Raw genomic sequence first — 27,924 nt, forward strand, 5'->3', positions numbered from 1 at the left:
TCTGCTCTATTTCCCAAACCATGAGGACTTTTGTCCCACTTCCTTATAAGGGACTTTTGTCCTCGCTGCCCCGGTCACTCTCTAGAATTGACAGAAATCCCTTCAAGCATCAGTGGACACAGAGGGCTGTGGGGACAGACTACAGACTACACATCGGCACTTTCCTTCTGAGATACTTCTTGCTTGAGAAGTAAATGCAAACGCTCAAGGTGTCTGTTTCCATCCTGTAGTCCTAAAGCTTTTTAAGGAGTGGAATGCTTTTGTTCAACTGCAACACGGAACTGTGGTGTACGTGGTGACACTGTCACCCTACTGGGGACCATGCCGGCCGTGTCTCTTCTGTCTCTGCCTGGCAGGGGTGGGTCACGAGAGGCTCTAGAGAGCATCAGACAGAAGGAGGGAGACAAGCTTCTTATCAGCCTGGAGAATCTTGGCAAGTGGCAGAGGACTGTGGGAGTTAAGTGCTAAGCAAAGGACCTTTACCTCTTTCCTTCCACTCTTGCAGGTGGCTTTCTAGGTCAATGACCAGACTTCCCTAGAAGGGAGTGGAGCTTGGAGGTTTACTCTCTAGGAATGGTGCTAAAGAGGAAGTTATATCCTTTCCATGACAATTTGCCAGGGGCTTCATCATCTTTGCCCTGAGTAGCTTTGACTGGGAGGGCCGGGGACGCTCTGTGGGTCAGGAGCAGTGTCCTGGTCTGGGTGACCCTTCTTCAGGGATTCTTAGAGTCCACAGTTTTGTTCTGTCTTCCTTTCCTAGTTCCTGCAGACCCCAGGCCAGTATTTGTGTGTGTGAGTGTGTGTGTGTGTCTTCATTTAAGCGGGAGAGACGACACAGGACCCTAAATTTTTCTTGGTAAATTGCAAATATTATGAGATGTATGAACACTCTGGGCCAAGATAAATGTCATTTTGGATTATTAAATCCACATGACAAATGAGTGCCTATTAATTTTTATTTATCTTGACTGAATTAACAGGAACTAGCAATGGAAAAGAAAAATAATTGTCTTTCTACTTCTTTGTAAGAGCAGAGCAGATTTGGAGAGAGCCCTAGGACCAGCAGCATACAATAATAGCACGCTGGAACCCGGAGAAACTTTTATTTGCTCTAAGTTAACAGACATGTTTGGAGTATCTCCTAGGTCTTGGGGATTCAAAAGCACACTGTTCCAGTCTTCAAGAGCTCAGAGTCTGGTAGGGGCCCCTGAGAGTTCCCATTCCACTGCAAGAGTGAGAACTTGGTTGAGGAATAAAGGTTTTATGAGGTTAGAGTGGGGTCTCATTAACTCTTTTGGAGTGGGGAGTTAGGGAAGGCTTTCTGGAGGAAGTTATACCTGAGTTGGGTTTCGCTGTATGAATAGGAGTTTGGCAAAGAAAAAAAAAAGTTGGGGAAAGGCACTATTTTTTTTTTTTAAAAGACTTACTTATTTATTTGTCAGAGAGAGAGAGAGAGAGACACCACACAAGCAGGGGGAGCAACCGGCAGAGGGAGAAGCAGGCTCCCTGCTGAGCAAGGGGCATGATGCAGAACTCTATCCCACCCTCCATTGTGGAGCCTGAAGTGGGGCTTGATCTCATGGCTCTGAGATCATGACCAGAGCTGAAATCAAGAAGGGGTGGTGGAGAGGAGGGAGTGCTGAGATAACCCTTCTGGGCAACAAGGGGGAGGTGGGGCTACACACTGACCTAGAGAAAGAAGAAAGAGCAGATTTGGGGAATAGTATGGGAGGAAGTGGCAAACAGTGAGCTCTATTTTGAACACATTGAATTTGAGATGTCCAGTGGGCCACCATGTTTGGAACTCAGGAGAGAGGTGTGGGTGAGAAAGAAATCCGAGTCACTCACATATAGTTGGTAATTAATATTGGGGGCATGGATAAAGTAACTTGGGGAGAGTACACAAAAAGATTGTTGGGGTGCCTGGGTGGCTCAGTCAGTTCAGTGGCTGACTCATATTTATTCATTTATTCATTCATTTGACAGAGAGATGGAGAGAGACCACAAGTAGGCAGAGTGGCAGGCAGAGGGAGGGGGAGAAGCAGGCTCTCGCCGAGTGGGGAGCCCAATGTGTGGCTCGATCCCAGGACCCTGGGATCATGACCTGAGCCAAAGGCAGCTGCTTAACCAAGTGAGCCACCCAGGCACCCCATGTGGGTGACTCTTGATTTAGGCTCAGGTCATGATCTTGGGGTTGTGAGACTGAGTCCCATGTTGGGCTCTGTGCTCAGTGTGGAGTCTGCTTGTCCCTCTCCCTCACTGTCCCCCTGCTCATGCTCTCTCTCTCTCAAATAAATTAAAAAAAAAAAATTCTTGGGGCACCTGGGTGGCTCAGTGGGTTAAACCTCTGCCTTCAGCTCAGGTCATGATCTCAGGGTCCTGGGATCGAGCCCCGCATCGGGCTCTCTGCTCGGCGGGGAGCCTGCTTCCCCGCCTCTCTCTCTGCCTGCCTCTCTGCCTACTTGTGATCTCTCTCTGTCAAATAAATAAATAAAAAATCTTTAAAAAAAAAATTCTTGAATTATATGGTACATTAGAATCACCTTAGGATAAAATATTATTTTAGTATATCTCAAATATGGTGTACCTCTAGGCATCAGAGTTTTATCTACCAACCCCACACGGGTTGCTGGTTAAAAGCACATCATTTTAACCAGCTCGTGGGGTCCATTCCTAGAGACTCTGGTTCATCAGTGTGGGGGCAAAGTGTGGGAATCGGCAGCAGACTCCAGGGGGCTCGGCACTTAAGGGTGAGAGAAGAAATAAGTCAGCAAATGTGCCCAAGGAGGAAGAGACAGAGAGAGCTGTGGGAAGAAGACTGGCGGGGGTGGTCTCACCAGGCACTGAGAGGAGGAGGCAGGTGGGGGCCAGCACGTCCACGCAGTGGGAAGCTGTAAGAAACACACAGGGAGGAGGCCACTGATTGGCAATGTGGGGTCAATGGTGACTCTAGCAAATTTGTGGGCTTCCTACTGCACACCCCCTTGGTTCCCCTGAGTTGTCCTGCAACTGTTTCCGGAACCCAGTGACAGTGCCTACTTGTCTCTGCTTCTTTGCCTGCAGGCTTCCCCCAGATCACCTTGGCTGCAGGCAGGTGCAAATCTGGAAATGCCCTTGGGCCAACCCTCACCAGTGGGGGATGCAAGTTGGGGGTATCAATGCCCCAGTCCCCCAGCCTCATGGAAGAGAACACAGAGGCTCTAATGTGATCAAGGGCTTACTCAAACCATACAGCACCAGCCAGAGTCTGGCGCACATGTGTGCAAGGGCTGACTGACTGGCCAAAGGATGAATGAGTGAATGAGTAACAGGATTCAAGCCCAGCATGTCTGGCTCTCAGCTCATGATCTGGCCTGTCTGGGACCATGTCTTCTGAATTCTGCCTTCCTAATGATGACAGTTCTAGGTGGGGGACGAATAACAGCACCCTGAGCCCGACGTGCTCAAGGCTTTGAGCAAAGCACCCACTTCCTTCAGTCCGTCCCTCTAAACCAGGAGCCCACAGGCCAAGTGCTTTCCACTTCTGGAATCTTCCCTAATGGCTCCTGGGGCAGCTCCACACCAACTCCCCAGCTGCCCTTTTGAAGACGCTGTTTGCTTTTCCTGCCTCAAGTTTTATCATTTTCTCCAAGAAAATATTTGTCTTCCCATTACTTGAGTTATGCCTCTCGGGTCCAGCAGGGAGGCCCTGGAGGAGGACTCGTCCTGTTTTTCTGTTTGCTGTATGGGGAGAACAAATAGCCTTGTTTGACTTACCTGCGTTTTCCCAGTAGGTGGACCCCTCGGAGCAAACACGGGGTAGACCTGCCTTCTGCCCCTTGGACCTGATGTTGACTGAGGAGTGTTTAAATGACAAGGGCTTCCCTCCAGCCACGCCGGGGTGGGCCAGGCCAGCGTCTCTGCTTGCTTTACCTCACAGCACGCGCTCCTCTCCTCAGACAAGGTGCTGGAGCTGGGCCTGGTACCTTCTGGAGTCCAGGGAACATTCTGTCTTCCTCAAATAGCCGCCCGGCCCTGTCATGAATAAATGAATTGATCTAAGAGGGAGACTTCAAAAGAAAGGTTTCTGGAGATGACGGGGTGTGATGAGGTGAGGGGCTGTGACCCCGGGACAAACCTGAACTTGTCGTCTGCAAGGGGCTCGGGAGGGTTTTGGAGCCTGGCAGAACTGGGTAATCTGCTGTTTGCATTACTACTACTTCACTCTGTAAACGTGTAGGGAGCGCTTCCTAGGGTCCAGCACTGTTTTAGGTGTTCAGGATGCATCAGTGAACAAACGAGATCATGGTCTCTGCCCTTTGAAACTTACATTTCGGTGGAAGACAGATAAACTAATACACAGAAAAACTGTAGCAGGTTAGAAAGGGGATGGGTAAACCTGAGCAGGATTAGGGTGATAGGCACATTCTTATGGGTGGGGGTGCTGTATAGGTGGATGGTCAGGGTAGGCTCATGAAGAAGGTTCTGTTTGAGTAGATAGATGTCAAGGAAGTGAGGTGCTTCGTTCCAGGCACTTCTGATTTCAGAGCCCAACTCAAGCCTATACTTCCTCTTTCCCACCTGAATGAGACCAGACAGCTGAGCTCAGTAAGTGTTCACTCCTCTCCCACCCTCTTCTTTTTAGGGTCTCTTGGGCATTCATCCACTTGGGGTTGGGGTGGGGGCAGACCTGGGAGTGGGGCTCCTGGCAGGACAGCATTTCCAGAGCAGGCTGTGGGCACCAAGGGGTGACCCTGGGGGAAATAGATGGTTCCCAAAATAGCCATGACTGATCTCAAGAATAGAGTAGACTTTAGTTGGGGAAAGCAGTTAGACTGTGAATGATGAGTCTGGCTTACAGAGTGAGGCCCACTGCACTCCCTAAGTTGGCCCAGAGAGCAAATGAATGAAACAAAGATTTCCTGAGAGCCTACCAGGAGCCAGGGGCCTCAGGGTGCTTCCCATCCATGTCATTCTTACAACAGCCCTCTGAGTAGGCAATATAATCTCCACTTTACAGCTAGGACACAGGCTCAAAGGTTGAAAAGCTTATGTGTCACTGAGCAGCTGGGTTATAGATCTGGATCTGTCTGATTCCACAGACCAGTTTTTTTTGCTTCACTGTCTTTATCGACTTGCCCATTCACACAAACACCAACAATGCCAGTCATCATCACCATCATCATCTACATCACCAACAACATCAATGCCAGCATCACCACTGACATCACCATCAACACCACCAGTGTTCCTGTCAACCGTGTCTCCAACAGCCTTCACGACCCCATGGTCATAGGCAGTAGGGTACCACTCTGACAGGTAACAGGCTTTGAGTGAGTCAGATTATCTCTCAGCTTCAGATTATCTCTCAGCTTCGGTTTCCTTAACTACAAAGTGAAGATAAGCCTATCTACCTCAGAAGGTAGGTGAGGTGCCGAAGCCAGTCTTCTGGTTCCTTCACTCCTCTGAAACTGGTTTTGTCCAGATCATCGAGGACCTCCATTATTGTCATGCTGATACCCGTCCCCCACTCCCCAGGAGCATCTGCGCTATCTGACCACGTCCTCTGCCTTTCTCCCTCCTGGTTTTTATGACACTTACTTTCTTGTTCTCCTTCTCACTCACAGATCCCTCCTTCTTTGCTGGCTCTGTCTCTTTCAGTGGACCTCTAAATATTAGAATGTTCCAGAACTTGGATGTGGCCCCCTCCTTTCTTTATCCACACAACCACTGTGCCTCCCTCGAGCACTGTGATAACCCTGACATGACCAGGGGATGGTCAGGGAAGTAGACCTTAGGGCAGGCTGTGTGCCCTCCCCTCCCCCACCCCGGGGAAGAAGGATCGCTTTCTGGGTCCATCTGGGACTCAAAGCAATCTTTTCAGGGAGGAGATATAGGGCCAGTCCTAAGCAGAAATTTTTGTAGGCAGTTTGAGTGGTCTCTGTCTCTTGAATCTGTCTCCCTTTACCCTTACTGTTGCTTACGGGGCCTGCATTGTCTCAGGTGATCAGGGCCCCTGGACTCCTTCCAACCCCAAACATGTGCACACCCAGATATCAGTGACAGAGAACCTCCCAAAGAGTGACCCCCCACCACCTGGGGGGGGTCGGCTTAGCAAAGAACAAAGCAGAGAGCTAAAGAGAGAGCTCCAGTTGGTGGCTGGGGATATTCACAGGATACTTTCCTGGAAACCAAAATAGCACCCCTTTGGGGGCTACTGTTTCTGCCCCCACATTGAGCCCATCCTGAAACAGATGGTCCCCCGTTAGGCTGTTCTTGCACACACGAGCAGAGGTATTCTTTTAGGTCCTCTTGGCCTCAGGAGCATTTTGAATCAGATGCCAGGAGAAGCAGATTGCCTACCCCTTATTCTGGGGGTTGTGGGCGGACGTCTTTGAGAGGAGATCTCTTCCAAGAATGTGTTTTCTCTTACATCTTCAGGATGCGGTGCACTTCACTCTCTGCTCTTTTGAGGCTGGCATGGGTGTGAGATGGCTCCGGGGGTAATGCTGGCACTGCCTTGGCCCCTCCCCCACCGCCACTAGGAGAAATACCAGGTAGGGGGGTCCCACTCGGCATCACCCTCTCTGCCCTTTGCACAGGGCTACCTCACTGGTGGTATACTGTCTCCTCCCCACTGCTAGATTAACGTGCCTCAAATGGCTCTGTGTGATCAGGCCATTCCGCTGCTCCAGAACCATCCAAAGTCTCTCATTTCCCCTAGAACAAAATCCCAGGCTTCGGTCCCCTTCAAGTCCCTCAGACTGAGGCTTCGTTGGCTTTCCAACTGTGATCCTTGTTCCTTCCCTATCAAGTTCTTCCCTCCAGACAAGCATCCCGGCAGCCTCCTCACCACTGTCTTATCTAGAATGCCCTCTCCCACTCCTTTGTGGTCCATCTAAACTTCTTGTCCTTCCAGACAGGCTTCAGTGCAAACTTGCAAAGGCCTGCCTCTTCCCTTGGAGGTCTTCCTGATCCTTCTGCTCATGCCGCCCCCCCGTCCCCCCGAGCCCCACTGACCTGTTTATTCTCCTCTGACTGATTCCCACCAAGGAGAGTTTATTTACAAAGGCCCACTTGTAAAATGATGTCTGGAAGTGGGAGGACCACAAGGGATATCACAGTATCCGGGGTTAGTCACAGTAGAGTTGTTACCACCCCAAGTCCTGAAGAAAGAAGGGGAAGAAACTGTCAGACAACCTGCAAGGAGAGAGTCCAAAGAGAAGATCCAGGCACTGGGACCTTCCAGGGGGTGGCGCAGTCAGCATGGTGAGAGCTCCCAGGTGGAAGTCAGGTGAACACACCCAGACCTCAGCCTCCTCTTTCTGATCTGCTGCAGCTTGCCCTTGTTGGCTGAGGCCTTCGGTAAGCCAGAGGGCAAAGGAGCTCTTGACCCAGTCCCTGCAGGACCCCCGCAAAGGGTAAGCAGCAGCGTGAGGGGCGGGGAGAGGGGACGGAAGAAGGGGAGAGAGATGATACCTCCTACCCTAGATTTCCAGTGGGTAAAGGATGAGCACTTCGAAAGTCACCAGTAGAAAGGTTCTTAGGATCAAGCTGTTCAACTTCATTTCACGGATCGGAAGACAGAAGCCCAGAGCGGCTTCGTGCTGGTCTGAGGCCACACAGTAAGGTAGTCTCCCACGGGACAGTAGGGTTAAGTGCGAACCCCACATCAGTAAATGGGTTCTTCGGAGCAGACTATTTTATACATAATCACACAAGAAGGATGGGTTTAAGGGGTACTGGCTGCGCTGGCATGCCCGTCCCCTAATGGGGGTCAGTTTGAAATGGGGAGTCGGCAGGCCTCCGGGGAGATTTATCCTGAAGGGAGAGGCCCTTACGCAAACGTTTACCCGAGGGCAAGTGGAACTGAAGTTCGGAAGTGTGGTGAGAGATTGTCAAGCCCGGTCCTCACCTGGCTCCCTTGGACACCTCCTGCAGCCCCACAGAGAGCAGCACGTGTGCGTGTGCGTGCGCCAGTGTGCGCATGTGCGTGCAGCTGTGCGCGTTGTACGTGTACGTGCGCATACGCGTATGCGTGTGTGTGCGCACGCGCGGCATTGGAGGGTCTGAAAAAGCTGGTTTAATGAACTCAGCAACACGTCGGACTCTACGTCGCACCGCGGGAGGGACCCAGATCACAGACCCTGACACAAAAAAACGGAGAAGGGTCCTCCCTCGCCCCACCTCAGACCTCAGCTCGTCTCCACTTCCTTTCACTCCATTTCCTCTGCTCTTTTGGGAGACGTTAAAGCAATTGTCCAATGGTTTATGATTTGGGGACCTTCACGTTTCTCAAGGTCACTCACAACAAGCCTATGACAGAGCCAGGGCAGGGATTACAATATCCAAGTGTCAGATATTGGGATGAATTGGGGGACGTCCCAAATGGTCCAGGGTCTCACAGGGAGAAGGTGCTGGAAGACCATGCCCTGTTGGCTGCAGCATATTCATACCCACTGCCCCCCACCCCCCAACCGGCCTAGACACCACCTTCCCATGAAACTTCGTTTTTCTGTCGCGCTGTCTTTCTACTCACCCTTTCCTCATCTCTGTCTTCCTGTCCTCTCCAGACTCCCCATCCTCTACTCCGTCTGTCTCTCTTTCTTTTTCCCCCTCTCTTCTAAAGTGGCAAAGCTTCTCTCCAGTCTAAGAGGCCCAGAGCATGGTTTCAGGAACTTTCTTGACTGCTTCTTGATATGGAGAGTGTCTGCAGATAGCAGGATTTGCTGGGAGAGCCTCTGCCTCCCTGTGAGGAAAAGTAACTGCGTGACTTTCTGCTTCTTGTACTAACCCAAGGGCTGTGTGCAGACAGTATGTACAAATCACAAGCACCGTAAGTCATCAAGCCATCTTTTCTTGAACCAATTAGATCCTGACATCTGCTTACTGTTTAATTATCTTCTGACTGAGGAAATGGAAAAGTTGACAAGTAGCTTGACCCAATAAGATCAGGCTCCTTATCCCAACCCCCCTTCATAAGCATGTTTATAGAACGCCACATCTGCCAACGTCTCTGAGTCTCTCCGGGGCACTGGCAAAAAAAAAATACGGACAAATATTTATATTCCATAAACTCAAGATGGTTTTCATACTGTTTTCATGTTTAACCAATTTCAAATGAACGACAATGGCCCTTAATGTGGTTACAAGAATTTGCCATTAATTTTCACTTAAAATTGGGTCCAGCCGGTCTAGAGGCCTACGCTGTATCACAGTCCTTAATGATTTGCCTTCCAGAAACATGGGCTGCTTCCCGCTGGCTAATTGGCACAATAGCTTAGCGGGGGCCTCTGTCTCCTATTACATGTGAACAAAAATTAAGTTCAAAATATCACTCCTATTTTGGAACTCTACTCATTGTGTTTGAGGCAGGCAGCTGGGAAACTGGGTGAGGGCCACAGGCGTGAGGCCCCGCAGGCCGGCCCTTCTGAAGATGCCAGCTCCCGCTCCCAGCAGGAGACAGGGCGCGGCTGCCAGGGCCCACGGGGGTGCGATTCAAAGCCTCAGAACATGGCAAAAATGTTCTCATGTCCTTCTACCTCGGCGTTGGCATGTCCTGGGTTGTTTGTGAGGTTTCAAGACTTTCTTCCCTAGGTTTCCAACACCGATGGTGGGACAGAGGGGGACCATGACAGAAAGAGAAGACTTGAGTCAGAGGACTAGGATTCTCCATTTAGGGGGACGTCATTTAAACCTGATGGGATTTGGTTTCTTTTTAATCAGTGTGGCCGTGTGATTTATTCAACACTTTTGTAGGGGAGCCCGGATGGAATGTTGGGAAAACAAGCTTAACTTGGAGATAGTGTCCCCCTATGAAATAAGAGGGGTTAGACCACATGGCAAGGGTTGGGGACTGTAAGTAGTCTTCATATCCATATCCACTCTAAGAGAAAGAGTGCCCTTCTGGAGTGCAATGTGTAGCATGAGGCTGCTACCTCTGAGCTCCGGGAAGATGTTCCCTCATCGATTGCAAGTGATTATTGATGATTATGATTGATTATTGATGTCTGCCCTGGTCACTAGGAAGGGAATGGCAGTCCCCTGTGTTGTGCATTGACTGTTTCTGGATTGGATGACTTTCAAAGGCCCTTTGGATTCTATTTTTTGATAAGGAATAACTGAACAGTGAACCACGCTAACTTCCCTCTCTGATGGTTGAGATCTAGAGAGCCACAGCAGGAGGCCTAAGGTGGTGCTTCTCAAACTGGAATGTGTATACTTGAACCGTGTCGAAAAAGCAGATTCTGAGTCAGGAGGCCTGAGGTAGAGCCCGTATTCTGCATTTCCAGCAATCTCCCAGGGGTTGCCAATGCTGTCCGATCCATGAAACGCACTTTGAACGGCAAAGATCTAAGGTAACACTCTGAACCCGGGCAATGGCCCTGTACTCCAGGCTTCATTTTAATGCAACCACCATCGTCGAGCACCTTCTGTGTATATGCTTTTTTTTTCCCAAAGGATTTTTCACGAATCATTTAATTTATTCCTGTAGACAGCCTTTGATGTCGGATAGATTATTTCCAACCCCTGCCATCCACTGCCATCCACTTAAAAATTTTTTTTTTACAGGTGCAGTGGGGTTTGGGTGCCTAGTTCCAGGTCTGTATATGGTAGAGCTGAGACTCACACTCATCCCTGCAACAGGCTGGCCCTCTGAGCACCTAATTCGTAAGCCTCACAGGAGAGCTAATGTTGTGAGCACCCTCAACTCAAATGGGGCAGCATGTGGAGCTGTGCCAGGGATTGGACTGATGCCAAATGTGCCCTCAGATCACATCAGAAGGCCAAGTTCTACCTCAGTGACCCCTGGCCCCACCATTTCAGATGGTCATTAGGTGGGTAGCAACATCCCGTGATCCTGCGTTCTTGGGAAAGAGCCCTCTTTGACCTCATGAATGTTTCAGAGCTGTTTGGAGTCTGGGCACATTATGTGACCTTGAGCAAGTTACTTCACCTCCTGGTGTGAAGGCCCCCTCACTTATCAAAAGAGGATGATAAACATTTTTGCTTTTCAAAGTTGTTGGGAAGATAAAAGTTAATAATGTAGAAAAAAATCCATAGTCTGGTTCCTAGAACAGATGGAGCTCTCAGTTCCCCCCTTTGGCCCTTCAGAACAACCCTTCAGTTTTGCTCTTCTGCACACAGGTAAAACCATTTTAGAGTCCCTTTCAATGCGATGGCATCGTCTGCAAAAACAGATATTTAGTGTAGTGCCTTCCCCACATACAATAAAAGAAGAAACTATTAATTACTATCATTCTTTCCCGATATAACAAAAAACCTATATAAGTAAACTTTAAGACTTAGACTCTAAAATAAAACATGTCAGCACCAAGCCATACTCAGTCAACACAGACGAATTTGGAAATTGGAAGCAAACTTTCAGCATCATCATTGTGATTTGGCGTGAGCGAAATCATCGATAAGTTTTGCAAGTTTTGCTGCCTTGTTTCTGCAGTGAGTGGTGTTAATTCTGTTAAACGTTGTTGTCACAGAGTGTTCCTTAAATAGCTTTTAATTGGTTTTAATTTGGAGAAAGGCTGTTCTGCTTAAGATACCAGGGCAGAAATTGTCAAAAATAAAATTAACAGATAACAGTCTGCAGAAACTCACTATAGACACGCTGTACCATTCCATGCAAATACATGGACACTTTGAATTTTGTCAGTGTCACTTGCTGATATTCACAAAGCAGTAGTGTAATGGGGGATCTTCTAATGGGTCACTGGTACCTTCCCTGTGCTTCACAGTGGACTTTTCATCCGCATGAATTCATTAAGGTGGTGGAAAAGAAGTACAATTAAGTCAGCAGTTACACTTAACCCTGAAATGTTGGGTCTATTTAGGTAATTAATGTTATCAATGACCTGTGAAGAAAAGGATAAACAATATAAAATTCTTTTCTGAAAAAAAAAATGCTGAAGATCAAATTACTGTCATCCCGACACTCAGAAAATAAACAGGCATGAGCACTTGAAGCCATAATCTTCCTTCTTTCCTCCCTCTCTCCCTTCCTTCCTTCTTTCCTTCCTTCCTTCATTCCTTCCTTTCTCCCTCCTTCCTGTCCTCTGTCCCTCCCTGCCTTCCTTTCCCGAGAAATATAGTCAGAATTTTTCCACCCATCTTTTAAGGTATTAGCATAGTTCTAGATGCATGATTCCATTCAAGAATTCTATATGCTGGGGCACCTGGGTGGCTCAGTGGGTTAAGCCGCTGCCTTCGGCTCAGGTCATGATCTCAGGGTCCTGGGATCGAGTCCCGCGTTGGGCTCTCTGCTCGGCAGGGAGCCTGCTTCCCCCCCCCTCTCTCTGCCTGCCTCTCTGTCTACTTGTGATCTCTCTCTGTCAAATAAATAAATAAAATCTTTAAAAAAAAAAAAAGAATTCTATATGCTTTTCAGCTAAGGGAGCACCGGCCAGTCCAACAGCTCTGTCTTTGTAAAGAAGCCGGCCGAGGTGCCCACATTCTCTCAGTTCTAAAGGCAGCAGAAGTCAATACACTTTACTAGGAGTTGCCAAGTATTGTCAAAGAATGGCGCCCCCCCAAAAGAATCACCCCAATGTCATTGCATGTAGCATTTGAGGCATGCCATACTTTGTTCAAATGGCATCTAGCATAAAATATGTATTAGAAACATTTTTTCCCCCAAACGAAAGTAGATCTGAATTATGCAGGGGGAAATCGACAAGTACAGTGATCCCTACGATATGTCTACACTATGTAGTCTGCAATATGTCCTTGCATTTGCTTGACCAATAAGATGTGAAGAGGCAGGATGAGAATGTTCCTGTCTAGCAAACAGAACTATTGACTCTGTAGCTCACTGGATCCAGGATAGATACACTTGAATATGAGTGAATTTTACTCACTTGATGGTCACGAAAGCCAGAGTGGAAGTCTATTCAAGGGCAGCTTTGTTTATCGACTGGTAGTGTCGTGTGTGTTTAAAAGCTGGTTGTGTGGGCACTGGCTAGCTCAAGAGACTCTCGCTCTCTGTATTTTTTTAAGATTTTATTTATTTATTTGAGAGAGAGAGCACAAGAAGGGGAGATGGGGAGAGGGAGAAACAAGCTTCCTGCTCAGGGACGCAGGACTCGATCCCAGGACCCTGAGGTCAGGACCTGAGCTGAATGAAGGCAGATGCTTAACCAACTGAGCCACCCAGGTGGCCCTAGCTAATAAGACTCTTACAACCAGTTGCCTATGATAGCCACAACTGGTTCCACAGGAACGATCAGGGCACAAGGGCCCCTGAAATGCTGCTTCATCTCAGTTTGACATGGGTCTCTTGGTTTCCCAGGCGCACAGTCCCAGCTCCTGCCGATGGAGGCACCCACAGTCCAGCCCCAGCTTCAGCTCCAGCTCCCCCCACCCAGAGCCCCTTCTCAGCCTGCTGGTCTCCGTTCTGAGCAAGACTGTGGTGCTTCTGTCTTGCTTCTCTGCCCTGGGGTTCTCCTGCTTTACTGAATTTCTTCTCTGCCTGCCTCAATCCCACTCATCCTGGAAGACCCTGCAGAGATCATGGATCTGTGGGGCCTCGGGTAGAAGCCGAGGGTGGTGCTCGGAATGGGCGAGGAAGAGACTGTTTAAAGGAGTGGCTGGACATGGCCTGGAGAGCCACCTGCAGAACTGCAAGAGAACCATGAAGGAACCATGGCTGCCAGGGCGGGCACCTGGCAGGAGTCATGGCCTTCAGTCAAGGAAGCTGATCATGGCTCTGCCCGCATGTGGCAGAGATGGAGCCAGAGGAACACAGAGTCCCACTCCCTCCTCCCGCTGTCCCTCTCCTACCGCTCCCCTTTGGCCAATCCCAGCTTGCAGATGGAGGAAAGATGTCCTTCATGCAGCCATCAGAGTTGCAAGCTGGGTGGAGGGGCTGTGGGCTGGAAAGGGTGGTCAGCCCTCCGCCTTAGCCTGGGAGTCCCCATCATGAGTGCAGCCCAGAGAGGTCTCCTTCTTCTCTGAGCCCCCGGAGCACCCTTGGCCTTGAGGAGCTGTAATGCCTTTTAGTTGTACTGCAAGGACGTGGCTCTCTCTCTGGTCTTTTCAGTGTATCATGTCCCCCCACTTGGTGTGTAAGCTCCAACAGGCACCCTACCTTTTTGTATGTCCCATACAGAAACAACCAAATATCCTGGGGTTTCTTGGCTGCAGCGGTTTTGAACAGTCTGTCCCTTTGCTCTCCTTCCACCCACTCTGTCCCCGGCCAGGGCATCTGGATCTGGACTTGGGGTCTTGGTAGGCTTTGGGGGGAGGGTGTGAATATTAAGGTAAGGGTAAAGAGTCTGAAGGTCGTGGGGCTGGCTTGGGGAGTTTTCAGCAGATGTAACCGGAGATATGAGCACAGGAGCTAGGAGAACCTGACATCACACTCAGGGGGAGAAGCTAGGGTGGGGGGCAGGGAGGGTCACCAGAACCAAGGGACCAGAGACAGGGATTGACATGGGATGTGAGTGGGGAGTGCAAGACCATGGGGACCTGAGCAAGCCAGTCACCATCAGGGAGACATTGGGACGGGCAGGGGGGGGGCTTAGATGCAAGGTTAAAGAGGGTTCCAGAGCTATCGTGTAGACTAGTGCTGTCTGAAAGAGCAGCCACTAGCCATGGGAGGCTATTTAAATTAACTAAAATTGAACTACATTAAAAATTCTGTTCCTTGGTCATACCAGCCACCTTTCTGGTGACCTACTGTGTTAACCAGCTTGAAGTTAGAACATTTCCATCATCACAGAATGTTCAATGGTACAGCCTGGTCCAGAATATACTAGAGATTTTAAGGTCCCAACAGTCCTAACAAAAGTACCTGTTTGGGGATATCTGGGTGGCTCAGTCGGTTAAGTGTCCACCTTCAACTCAGGTAGTGATCCAAGAGTCCGGGGATCAAGCCCCGGGGTTCCTTGCTCAGTGGGGAATCTGCTTCTCCCTCTCCCTTTGCCCCTTCCACTGCTCCTTCCTGTCTCTCTCTCAAAACAAATAAATAAAACCTTTCAAATTTTTTTTAAAAAGTACCCGTTTGTTTGACTCAATCGGTTCTTCTCTGTCCCAATATCAGACAGACCTAGCTCTGCCTCTCCACTTCATCAGGGAATAATTGTGTGTTGAGTCCCCAAACCTTAGTGTTCTCATCTGAAAAATGAAGACAGTGAGAGAGGACTGATTCTGTTAAAGACTGAAAGTTGTCTTCAGGGGTCAGGGATGCCCAGGAGCGGCTTAATAAATATCAGTTCCCAGCCTCCCTTGGAACAACAGTGATACTAAGTAGCGTTTACCACCAGCTTGCCCACCAGTTTATAGTGATTGCTTTTGGGTTCATGGTCAAAGGAACAAGATTGATACAAAGTGAAGGTCAAGCAAAGCTTTATTTGGCGCCAAGCATCGAGAATCAAACTGACCGTCCAGGGTCGTCTCTTACAAAGAGGCAACCCCTCCCTGCCTTACCGACTAACTTTTAAAGGGCAGGGCCATGTGGTTGGGCCTGGCCACACACAGGCCAATGAGACTGTAATACACAGAGAAAGCTGCACAGTCATGCTAGGTCACACATGGGTGGCCAATTGAATTACAGTTTACCCTAGTAGATATTTGAACTAGCCTATCACCTTGGTCAGAATTGGCACCCAAAAGGCACCCAAAGGGCGGGGCCCATACTCTTGGGTAGCTAGGGAGACAGTATGCGGCCCCACTGATTGGATGTCTCCACCTGGCCTGACCCACCCTTGTATTTGGGCTTTGTTACCTGGGACTGGTTTCTGGGACTTGTTTTTAAGTAAGTTCCCCTGGGCGGGGGGTGGGGTGGGGTGGGGGGGGTGGGGGGGGCCAGGTCAGTTTAAGTTTTACTGCATAAACAACAAAATCATTGTTTAACTGGATGGAATTGCTCTGGATAAATAGGCCCTTACAATTGCCTCATCGAATTCTCACAGTACCTGTAAGAAGACAGCATTATTGTTCCCATTTTGCAGATGGAGAAAGGAAGCCCCAGAGAGATGAAAATGCTTCCCCGATGTCAGGCAGCGGCAGAGCCACGTTTCTGTATACCTTGGGTGCCCACCCTGCACCTGGGTTGATGGGTGATTGCTAACTGGCACATCAGTTTTGATCAATGTAACAGGCACATTGAAAATTTCTCCATCCCTGATCATCACCTCTAACATTTGCTCTTCAGTCGGGTCTTGAACGCGAATCCAGGAACGTTCAGTCTCTGTTTAATTAAGTGCCTAGCTGGCTGAGGACTTTGGATCTGGGAGATTTTAGGGGCACCGTGATCTTGGGCAGAGAGGGAAGAGATTGGTTCTTTTTATGGGGGGGATCCAGAAAGAGAGTAATGGGACTATGCCCGGCTTTCCACAAAAGCCTTAAGCCTTAAAGCCTTTCCACTCCAGCCTTAAGCTGGAATCTGGTGTACCATGGGGCAAGTCATTTATACTCTGGGAATTCTAGTTTGCTCTCTGGCAAGAGAGCAAGTCCTGCTTCTTTTGTGGGTGGTTTGAGACCGAACGGATCTGGGGACCAGTGCCTGGGACACAGATGCCCTCAGCAAACCTACTCTTGGCCCCCACCCTAGGCAGCTTCTGAGTCCCTCTGATCTCTTTGCTTAGTGGAGGGAAAGGAACCCTTATCTTCTGGACCACACATTTTAAAAGAATCTATAGTTGTTGTGTCTTGGGAGATGTACAAATTGTGTAAATTTCTACCTTGATGGGGAAATCTCCGGTCTCCTCACACATATATTCAGAGAAACCAGAGCTGCAAAAGGACAAACTCTAAAGCTGGATCCTGCCTCCCAGCTCCCCAGAGCTGGGCCCTGGCCTCCCTGCCTCGCAGGTGACTGTAGGGTCCCCTTGCTGGCTGCCAATAAGAGCGAGGCCTGGGGGCTCCGGCACCCACACTGAGAAGGTTCCAAGAAGAAAGAAAACCATGTGAGACTTTGTGTGTACCTGTGGGGAGGCAGGTGAGGAAGACTGGGCAGCCTCTAGGGCCTGAAGTTATGAGGTGGTGTCACCCTAAAGAGAGACCTGGGGTTCACTGGTCTCCCTGCCTCCTCCTCTGGTCTTTCCCTAGGTCATTTCCTCTGGTGAATCCCAGCCTAAGCTGGTGTTTTCCCTGGGTTATCATTTGGGGTCTGTGGGGAATTCTGAGCACCACGAGGTGGAAGTCACCGAGTTATCTGGAAAGACCATGAGTAAGTCTCAGACTCCATGACATTGCCTCCAGGAAGCCTGGAGAGTGGCATTTTGGTGTGGCCTGTCCTGACTTTGGACTCAGACCTCTCCGGGCTCCATTCTTGGCTCTGGCTGTTAAGAGCGGTGGATCCCGGGCCCAGGCAGCTCCCTCTGCCTTCTCTGATATTCTGGAGTCCCAGCTTTATATTGAGACTTTTACCCAAGTGATGCTTTCTAACTCTCACAAGCCTGATGTTGGGTGACAGTGTTCCCCTTTTACAGGGGAAGAAACTGAGTCTTTGTGAAGTAAATTGCTCCCCCTTCCTTCCCCCACCCATCCCCCCACTCCCTCTTTTTCTCCCTCCTCCAGCCCTTCTCTCCTATGTCCTCCCTCTCCTCTTCCCTCTCTCCTCTCCCCTCCTCCTCCCTCTCCCTCCCCTATCTCTCCCTCTCCTCTCTCGCCCCCCTCCCTCTCTGTAGACCTTCCATCAGCTGAGCTTCCGTCAGCCAGCTGAGCTCCCTGCCACCTACTTCTGGACCCCCAGTCTGAAGTTCCATGAACCATGGGGAAGAGACCGTGTAATAAGTCACTTGTGGAGGCTCGGCCCCTCTGGTCTGACAGTTGGTCACCACCAGGCTTGGCCATCACCCAGACCCCCTCTGAGCAGGAGATCAAGGCTTCAGGCTCTGGCAAGGACATAAATGGAGGCAACAGAGAGAAACAATGGAGAGACTTTTCAAAGGCAAACATTCCTGACCTTTGTCCAGACTCCAGGAATGTTTTGTTTTGAGAAGAATCTAATTCACACAATGGGTTTGGGGCTAAGAAAAAGGGATTCGTCAATGTCAGTGAGCCCTGAAGGCTGGGCAGGACCAAGGTGAGCCCCTGGGGAAGGTTCTGCTCCACTAGCTGTAAATGACCCTGGGACCCCCAAAGGAGTTTTATTTAAGCCATCCATGGGCAAAGAGGTGGAGAGAAAGTCCTCTCCCGGCACTGAAGGCAAGCTGGGCATATTGGGCCTCCTCTGATTTTCCCTCCTTCTGCCTCTCCCAGAGCATTTGGGAGGCTCCCGGATCCCCCCCCCCCAAGGCTGTATGTCAGCCTCTGGCTGTGTTGGTGGGTGCTAGAAAGCCAGCTTATCCCTAAACCAAAGGAAATGCCCACACGGCCCCACACAGTTTGTTTCTAGAACCACCCTTGGCCCTTACTCCTGCTCTAGGGCCATCGCCTGACAGCTTCTGGTTACACCCACAGAAGAGCAGGGTCCGCTCCTGGAAACTCTGCAGCTCCAGCTCTCGTCCCACTCCCTCTGCTGCTACTTCTTTGAAAGTAATAACTTCTTATTCTTATAGTTACAGACCCTGGCCCAGTACGGAGAGGAAAGTGGCTAACTGATGAGTGGGCCCAGAGAGGGGAAGGGCCTTGCCCCCTCGAGGTCACACAGCTTGTGAGAGCAGAGCTGGGGCCAGACTTCCTGACTCCCAGGTGAAGGCATTTTCCTCCCAAGCCCCATGCCCCACCAACAAGCTGGCTGCTTCCTCGCTTCCTTCTTGCCTGCCTCGGAGGAAAGCATCACCATCTAGAAAGCATCACCTCACTGAGAACAAAACAAAACAAGAAAAGGACAATGAACCAGAAAGAAAGAAAACTACCCATGATTCCCCAGCCCTGACCTGAGAAGGCTTCACAAATCTCAGAGAGGGGACCCGGCCCCCGACCTGCTCTGACCAGGGCCATTTTGCAAGGGCAAGCTGTACGCTTTGGGACTCTACCCTCCTCTGCCTTCGTAGGGGTTTTATGTCTGTATACTTCGGTTGGCATGTCTTGAAGAGCACCAACCCTGCTATTGGTTTTTCTGGGGCTCTTTTCCTTAAGGTTCTGCCTTCCTCAGGCAGAACCAGGGACTTACCAGTGATGCAGGGAGGTTATTACTTCCCCGCCAAATTTTGTCTCCTGTTAGGTGGCTAGGGCCCTCCCTGCCGGCTGTCCCTGTAGCGGTTGCTGTCCTGTCCTCTGCTGGAATATGAGGCTGCCTGGGTCTGCTGTGTAACCCACGCTGATTGTGTACAATGCTTTGAGAAGGGGAGCTGGCTATCGTGTGGCCTCCTTGCACTTTCTAGAATGATGGTATATGTCCTGGCAATGTAAGGCAGAGATTGCCTTATTCACCCTAAGTCCCCAGCACCTGGCCTGGGCCTGCCTCAGCGCAAAGGAAAGATCTCGAATTAGAACATATTTCCATGTCCTTCTCTTCTATCCAAGTTGCCCAGCCCACTGGCTCTTGAGCCTTGCTTTCCTGCTTGGGCTCCAGCTGTTCCCTGAACCTGGAAGGCCTTTCTACCGACTTCTGACGCTCAGAGTCTTGTCAACCTCAAAGAATCATGCCATCCCTGAGTAGATGGTACACTTCTTAAAGAAAAGGTTGGCTCACTTATACTTGTATCCTTGTACAGAAGGGCCTCAACACATGTCTGTTGCACAAATGAGTGAGTGAATATTTTCACAAATGAAACTGATTCCTTTCTTTCTTTCTTTCTTTTTTTTTTTTTTCTATTGTGATTCCATTCTACCTCCTCAGAAGCCTGCCCCCAACCCAGCCTGTAGAACCCTCTCCCTTTCATTAGACTGACTTCCTGGGTGTACCTCTTGATGCTTTGATCCCTGACTGGCTCCCACATCCCTAGCTATGCTTGGCTATATTGAAGAAATCCTTCTCACCGTCTTCCAATACTCCGTCTCATGGCCCACAACAAAACTGTGTTCGGGGGGAGTCCTAGAAGGGCTGTAGGGCAGGCTCGCCAAGGGTGCTCCAGAGGGTCAAGCTGAGGCAGAGAAGGGCAGGTGGAATCATTGGTCCTGGTAGGAAAGGAGTCAGGTCTTGGAAACGGGCTGGGACACTGGGGACACAAAAACAAGGCAAGTACTATAGGTTCTAGAACTCAAGCCAATGCTTTTCCATCTAGAAGGGACAGCATTCCCCTGGGCTCACAGTGGCAGAGAAGTGCTGCTTCGCCAGTACTGTTGGCCATCTGGGATCTGAGGTGAAGCCTTATGGATCTCTGTTAAGACTGGTTGTTCTCTGCTGGGCCTGGGGACTCTTGACCAACAGGAACTAATAGGAGCCACTCTTGACCAATCGTGACCAGAGGAAGGCCAGAGTGAATCTTATTACTAAAGTCGCCAATGACATTGTAAGCTCCTTGAGGGCTGGGATCATATCGTCAGCACATCCCAGGGTTTGTCAAAGTCCTGCTGAGTCAAAGGGCATGGCATTAGACCAGGGAACTTCCATCTTTAATCTGCTCCCGAGGTCCTGATCAGACACAGTGAAATGTCACGACTCCTGCCTTTTGTGTCTCGGGGTTCCTACAGCCCAGAACTCATGGTTGGACATGTGATAGGTATAACACAAGTATTTTATAAGACTGAAATCAGCTTACGTGTTACGTGGAAGCTTCTCTGCCTCTTGAATCCAAGTGAGATGAGCTTAGACCATTGAAAGTTCCTTCTCTGTGGAGACTCAGGGACCCTGAGGTTTCTGAGACTTTTTAGGGGACACATAGCCTCCTGGATCCTGCTACCTCAGGTTCCTCACACCCAGATGGACATCTCAGTCTCTTCTCATTTTCCATGGAACAGCTCACTGGCACAAAGCATTCATGAGTGAGACAGACTGATTTGAAGACATAGGGTGGGACGGGGGTGGGAATGAAGGAAGGATTTACATCACATCGTTGCAAACAACTTCAAGTTCAATAGCAGGTGTTTCCATTCTTAAAGTGTCCCTTTGGCCAACCCACCACTCCAGATATCTACAGCTCTGTACCATCTTCTACTCTCCAACTTCCTCCCCTTCTCTGATTATCTCTCTCTCCTCATTCTGAGGAATCCTGTTTCTTTCTTCATTTCCTGTAGAGTAGGATGGCCTTGCCCCACGCCCACAATGGCATTAGTGGCCTTGCCCCTCCCCCCCTCACATCTTCAGACTCCTCCATCTGCTCTTTGAGGTCACTCCCCAGATAGAGACCTTTGGCTCCTTAAAGGAGTTCTGGCAGCAGCTGTAGGTCAGAAAGCTTCATGCACTGCCTGGATGTGGAGCACAGAAGCTGGAAGGGATCCCGGAGATCATGAGTCAAACTCAAGTCAGACAGTCGTTGGCCCAAGGTCCCTGGCACAGTGAGACCCAGGGCAGAAGCTGGAGCCTCAACCCTTGGCTCTCAAGCTCGCCTGGATTAATTGATTCCATGAGTAACTCAGGACTCCAGTGCATTCTTACAAGTGTTGTGATTAGGAGCAGGTCTCCAGGCGAGACCAGGTTGTCCAAGTGAACAGCCTGACAGCCCTTAGTCGTGCTTCTTCATCACTCCCCGACTCCCAAGTTAACTCCACGAGCACAGCCCTTCTGTCTCTGCACTGGTCTTGGGATGACAGGTAGAGCCAGGATTCCAGCCCTACATCTACCATTAAGATGCTGCTTGATGTTCACCCAGAGTTGTTTTCCATTTGGGCCTCAGTTGCCCACCCTTAAAAAGAGGTCTGTGTCTGGCACCATCCTAGCAGTGTGTAAAAATGTCCCCGGTGCCTTCACAGGATGACACACTTGATTCCAAATGTGTGTGTGTGTACGCACACACACACGGACACGCATGCATGCTTGTGTAGGGAGATTCAGGACTTTTTCCCCCCATGCAACTGAAGGCAGTTCCATTTATATCTGTTCTATTGACTAGGGTTTCATAAAGGCTTCTAATCAAAAAAAGATTTCCATCGCTTAAAAAGCACTTGGAAACCTCTGTGTAACTGACATCAGGGGTCCAAGGCTGTGTTGAAATCTGAGACTTCATGGCTACAATAAGGAGGGCCATGCCACAGGGCTTCCCCATGGCTATGTCATCCACATGACCACCATTAGCAAACTGGGACGTCCATCAAGAGGCAGCTCGGTGGGTGGGTGGATCCCCACCATGGGGGCTGTTCTGGGACTTTCTGAATATTGGTAAGTGTGAATCAGGCCCCAAGTTTTCCATTTCCTTTGCCCAATACACTCTTTCATGAGAGCATATAAATATGTACTTCAACAAAACGCAGAAGCAAAAGTTCCATAGTCCAAAGGGGGTGTGGGCGGGAGTAGAGGGCTGGCGCAGGTGGGCACCCAACGTTTCCACTGTGGGCGGTACACAGGCGTAAAAACACTTTCCCTCCTGCAGCCCTTCCTAGGAGCCAGCGTCTGGCCAGCCCATGAGCCCCGTGATCCCTGAGTGTCTCTCCTTGTTCTCAGCATGCATGGTTCCAGGGCAGGTGAGACGGCACTCAGGCAGCCCCTGTGTGCACGCGGGCTATCCTGGCTGGCCATGTGGCCCCCAGTCCCCCACTCATACTCAGACACAACCTGATCCATCAACAGCTTCCTTTGACCTCATTCTGAGATTAAAAGGCACAATAAGATGTGTGTATAGCACTTTTAAGCGTTTGCCAGAGGCCTGGACATCACTGTGCCTGCTGCTTATTCCCCTGTCCAGAGTGACGGATGGGCTGAGTCTCTGGGGGGGAATGGCTCTTCTTTTGCTCTCCCTGGGTTTCCTGTGACTCATCACTGGGAACATTGCTGGTGAGGATATTTTCTTCCCCGATAATATACAGATATATCCTCCTCCCTGGATGAATATACAAAAACAAATTCCTTGCATACCCACCATAACCAGTTGGAAGATAAAAGCAAACAAAAACATAATCTACCTCTGAATGATTCTCCATGAGAATTGTGTGGAACTTTCATGAACAAAGCCACAAAACTTCATTACTTTTGTGTAAGAAAACTTTCAAGTAAATGGAGAACACAGCTGGCTTTGGGGGGAAAAAACAATGAAAAGACATTGATTTTTCCTGAATAAATATGTTGATCTGGCAAAAATATAATAAGAATCTCAATGGAAACATTTGGTAATTTGACAAGACAACTCTAAAATGAATCTGAAAAAATAACAAACTAAAAATAGCTCATGTACTTTTAAGAACAGGAGGCATGGCTTTCTTTAGCAATATTAAATTTTATTTTAAAGGTAGAGCAACTGTCCCTGTAAATGGTACCAGCTTCAGGAACATCGGGCATCAAGAGGACATAATGGATAACTGTAAACCCAACTTTACTACAGGCATAAAAGCAACACGAGTTCAAGGGAAGCATTACAAATCAGTAGGAAAAACTCAGATTAACAATGGGTGTTGAGAAAACTGACTACTTGGGAGACAGTCATTTATACCTTTTTCTAAAGGAAATTTCAAATAATTAGAGCATGAAACAAAAGAAACCCATAACAATAGAAGAAAACACAAGTGAACATTTAAATTAGAGAACATCCATTTAAGCTCAAAAACAATCGAAGAAATGACAAAAGCAATTGCCTACCCTAAACCTCCTGATATATATTTAAGAAGAAACTGCAAAAGTAAAAAAGGAAGCGACAAATCGAGAAAAATATTTGCAACAGATATGGAAAAAGGTTAATGTCTTGATGTAGAAAGAGCTTTTGCAAAGCCTTAAAAAAAAGTGCTAACATCTCAGTAGAAAAATTGGCAAAGAACATTCACGAAATAGGACGTACAAATGGCTAATGTATGAAAAAAATGTTTCATTTTACTTTTTGCCAAAGAAATGCAAAATAAGACAAGATTCTGTTTTCACCTGTCTGATTGTTGGGATGGATGTTGCTGTTGCTGGCTGCGTAAATGTTAGCGACCAGGTGACGAAATTGGAACATAAATTGGCACAATCTTTCCAGAAGAATTTCAATTTTTGTAGCTTTGACCCAACTGTTCTACTTCTAGGAATCCATTGGAAGAAAACCCTGGAGACAGTATCAGAATATTCATCACAATTTTATTTATCAGACCTGAATATTAGAAATCATTAAGACCTATGACAACAAAGGGTTGATAAATAGCATGTATTTATGTTGTAGAATACATTTTTTATTAAAGATTTTATTTATTTATTTTTATTAGAGATTTTATTTATTTATTTGACAGACAGAGATCACAAGTAGGCAGAGAGGCAGGCAGAGAGAGAGGGGGAAGCAGGCTTCCTGCTGAGCAGAGAGCCCGATGGGGGCTGGATCCCAGGATGCTGAGATCATGACCTGAGCCAAAGGCAGAGGCTTAACCCATTGAGCTACCCAGGCACCCCTGTTGTAGAATACATTTTTTTTTAAAGCGTATATCAAACAATATTTAAGGGGCACCTGGGTGGCTCAGTCAGGTGAGCATCTGACTTTGGCTCATGTCATATCCCAGCTGGAGTCTGCTTGTCCCTCTTCCTCTGTCCCTTCCAGTGCTCATGACCTCCCTCTGTTTCTCTCAAATAAGTAAATCAAATCTTAAAAAACATTTAGTGGCGCCTGGGTGGCTCAGTCGTTAAGCGTCTGCCTTTGGCTCAGGTCATGATCCCAGGGTCCCGAGATTGAGCCCTGCATCAGGCTCCCTGCTCGCAGGGAGCCTGATTGTCCCTCTCCTACCCCCCTTGCTGTGTTCCCTCTCTCACTGTATCTTTCTGTCAAATAATAAATAAAATCTTAAAAAAAAAAAACCCAAAATATTTAAAAATACAGGAATATGGTTACCATATTAAAAATATGGTTAAATATTAAAAATGAAGTTGTGTGTGTGTGTTGTGTGCAGTGACTCAGTTTTCTACTCCTCTGTATGCAGTGTGGAGAAGAGGCCGAATTGACATAGTCTGTGACCTGCTTTCCTGCCCTCAGTCCTCCCACCTATAAAATGGAATCATAATGCTTGCCCCCCCACGCCCCGGGGCCACGCGAGGATGAATGAGGTATCCCATGTTAGCGTGATGTAAATTCTAATTCTTCATGCACCTGTAGCTTCCCTCTCCAGGGAGGGGGAATTTGCCTAAGGACAGGAGTCCAGGGGCTCCTTTAACTGCAAGACAAGGAAGTGGAATGCTGCGCAATTAAGATCTCAAGGTAAACTTTAAAGTTCTGAGGAGGTTGAGTTCCAGCCCAGATCTCAACCTTACGCTCCCTGTGTGACCTTAGGTAACTCACCATCCCTCTCTGGGCTTCAGCAGCTCGGGATCAGAGGAGGGAAGGAATAGCCACAGTCCCCACGAAAGCTGTCATAATAACATTCTCCTTTCACGGTTAAAAGTCACGGTTGTCTCCTAGTCTGTCTGGGTCAAGCCTGTGCTCACAGGGCCCTCAGGCAGGGCTCCTGCCCCAAGACAGACAGATTACTTGATGGACACAAGGGGGTTGACTCGTGACTGCAGGCGTTTTCATTTGTTTCATTCACTTCTGTGTCCTCAGTGCCTAGAACAGGGTTTGGCACCTAGTGGGTGCTCGACACCTACCGACTGAATGAAGAATGAGTGGGGAGAGGACTGATGGGCAATCCTGAAAGCCAGGCTGGATGGCTGACCTGAGATGGGTGTCCTTGGGGACCTGCCCCGCTGGCCACGGAGCCATCAGGGATGGAAGGAGGGTGGTGAAGGGAAAGGGGGTGCCGGTGAAGAGTATGTGTAGGAGACTGGGGGTTGCAGCTGCGGTGTGCACCCTGAACAGGTCGGGGGTAGAGAGGGGTGGTCCCAGGGCTTTGAACCTGTGCTGCATGTTTTACCTACATTATGTTATTGGAGCTTCACTCGAATCCTGGGAGGACAGTATCATCGCCCCCATTTTATATATAAGGCAATGACCTCCAGGAGGGAGAAAAATGTGCCCCAGGGTCACATAGCTTTTAAGTGGAGGAGTCAGGGATTTTAAGGCACGGCTGTCTGATTCTCGAACCCTTGACCTTGACGTTATATGCTACAAGTGTTTCTCTCCCTAAACTTCTTTCAGTGGAAAGGAAAGAGTCCAGTTTTGCTGTGTGTGCATCTTGGGAGGTATCCCAGCACGGCCCCTAAATCACCTCTGACTGTGAATGTTGGGCTGGGAATGGGCCATCGGCTGGTGATGGATCCCCACCGTCCATCACGGCCCCGTGGCGCTCCGACACACAGTGCTGAAGTGTAATCAGAGCGATGGTGTCCTGATCTATGGGGGATGTACATCATCCCAGGGCTGGTACCTTGACATAGTACCTTAGCTTGCTGTCAGCAGGACGGCCCCTTAATGTATTTCCGTAATATATCACCCACTGAAGGTGGCCAAGGAGGGCTGTGGACGCCAGTCAGCTAGAGCCCTTTGCATGAGTCTCCCTGAGTCAGTTCTTGGTCTCTTAAAATTCGTGCGTGCTTGTGGAATTTGTGTGAGCACAGAGAGAGCAGAAAAGAAGGGGGCAGAAGCAGTGAGAAGCCGAAAGGCAAGAACAGAGGTGGGGAGGAGGGAGGAGGATGCGGGTGGCAGGGGGTAGTAAAGGACGGAGAGAACAAAGAGAGGGGGAAGGAATGGGGAAGGGTGGGGTGTCCAGGGCTGGGGTACCTGAGCTTAGAGAACAGGAGGGTCGGGGAGTAGTGCTGGCTTTGCAGCTGGGCACAGATGTCATATGCGGAACCCTTGTATTTGACCTCCTGGGGGTCTCGTTCTCCTGGGGACTGGACAGGAGGAGGGAGGACACATGGGTGATGGCAGGACTGGAAACTTCTCCTGCTCCCTTCACAGAGTGCAAAGGGGGCTCTCTGGTCTGCCAGGAACTTTCTCATTCTGCTTCCCTTGCTCCAGAAGTCATCTCGGTGGGAAGGATCCCCAGCACTGCGTCTTGGACCCCAGCACCCCGTGTCTACCCACCCACTGGATAGATTTACTCAGCTAGCCCAACAGCACCACCCACTCAGAGGACCCCACACTGCGGTCATCTGTCCACGCCTGGTCTCCCTCCCTTCTTACTGCAGCCAAAGGTCTCTCCAGGCTCCAGTGCCTGAGATCCGGTGGTCATGTCCGCTCCAAGGGCCCCGCATTCACACCCGTCAGTTCTTTTCCGTTTCTGTTGCCTTTATCCTAGCGCACATCAGCAAATCTTGGGCCAGCTCTCAATCAAATATTTACTAAGAACATACTCCGTCCCAGACACTGTGTCGGGGGGCAGCCTGTGCACGTGCTCAATCTCTCCCCTCATCAACCTAGCACATCACTACCTGATTGGCCTTCCTAAAGAACCCATCTGTCGTGTCACTTTTTAATCACTAACATTGCCAAGAAAGGGCTCCTCCCTGCCAACTGGATGTGTTTGTGTCACCCTTAAGGACTGTAAAGAGCTGAATGGGAGCGTGATCTGCATGTAGGTGGTTCTGAGGGTCTATGCCCAGCCTGGAGGGGCGTTTCTCGTGTTGTCCACCGCTCCCCAGCTTGGCTTCTCTGCAGAGCTGATGGAGAAGGAGGTGAGAAGAATGCGTAACTCTAGTATAAGGTCGGGCCCCACAGTGCCCAGTCTCACTGTGCCATCACGTTAAACCATACTCTAGGAAACACAGGGCACCTGGGTGGCTCTGTTGGTCAAGTGTCTGCCTTTGGCTCAGGTCATGATCCCAGGGTCCCGGGATCCAGGCCCGCCACGGGATCCCTGCCCCTGTTTCTCACTTACTCTCTCACTCAAATAAATAAACAAAATCTTTAAAAAAATTAGAAAATACAAGAGAGCCGATTTCAGTACTGGATCTCTGACAGGGCATTAAAGGAAATCCACATTATGACCCTCCTTAAAATTCCATTGTCTTTCCTTCCATCCTCTTGGCCCTGTAGCAGTTCCACAGCCTCTCCCCATCTAAACTCACTTCACGCTATCCCACCAACTCTCTTCTCAGTATCAGGTGTTTCTGCGTCTCGC

The sequence above is a fragment of the Meles meles genome, chromosome 6 (genome assembly GCF_922984935.1).
Source record: "Meles meles chromosome 6, mMelMel3.1 paternal haplotype, whole genome shotgun sequence".
Taxonomy (NCBI): Eukaryota; Metazoa; Chordata; class Mammalia; order Carnivora; family Mustelidae; genus Meles; species Meles meles.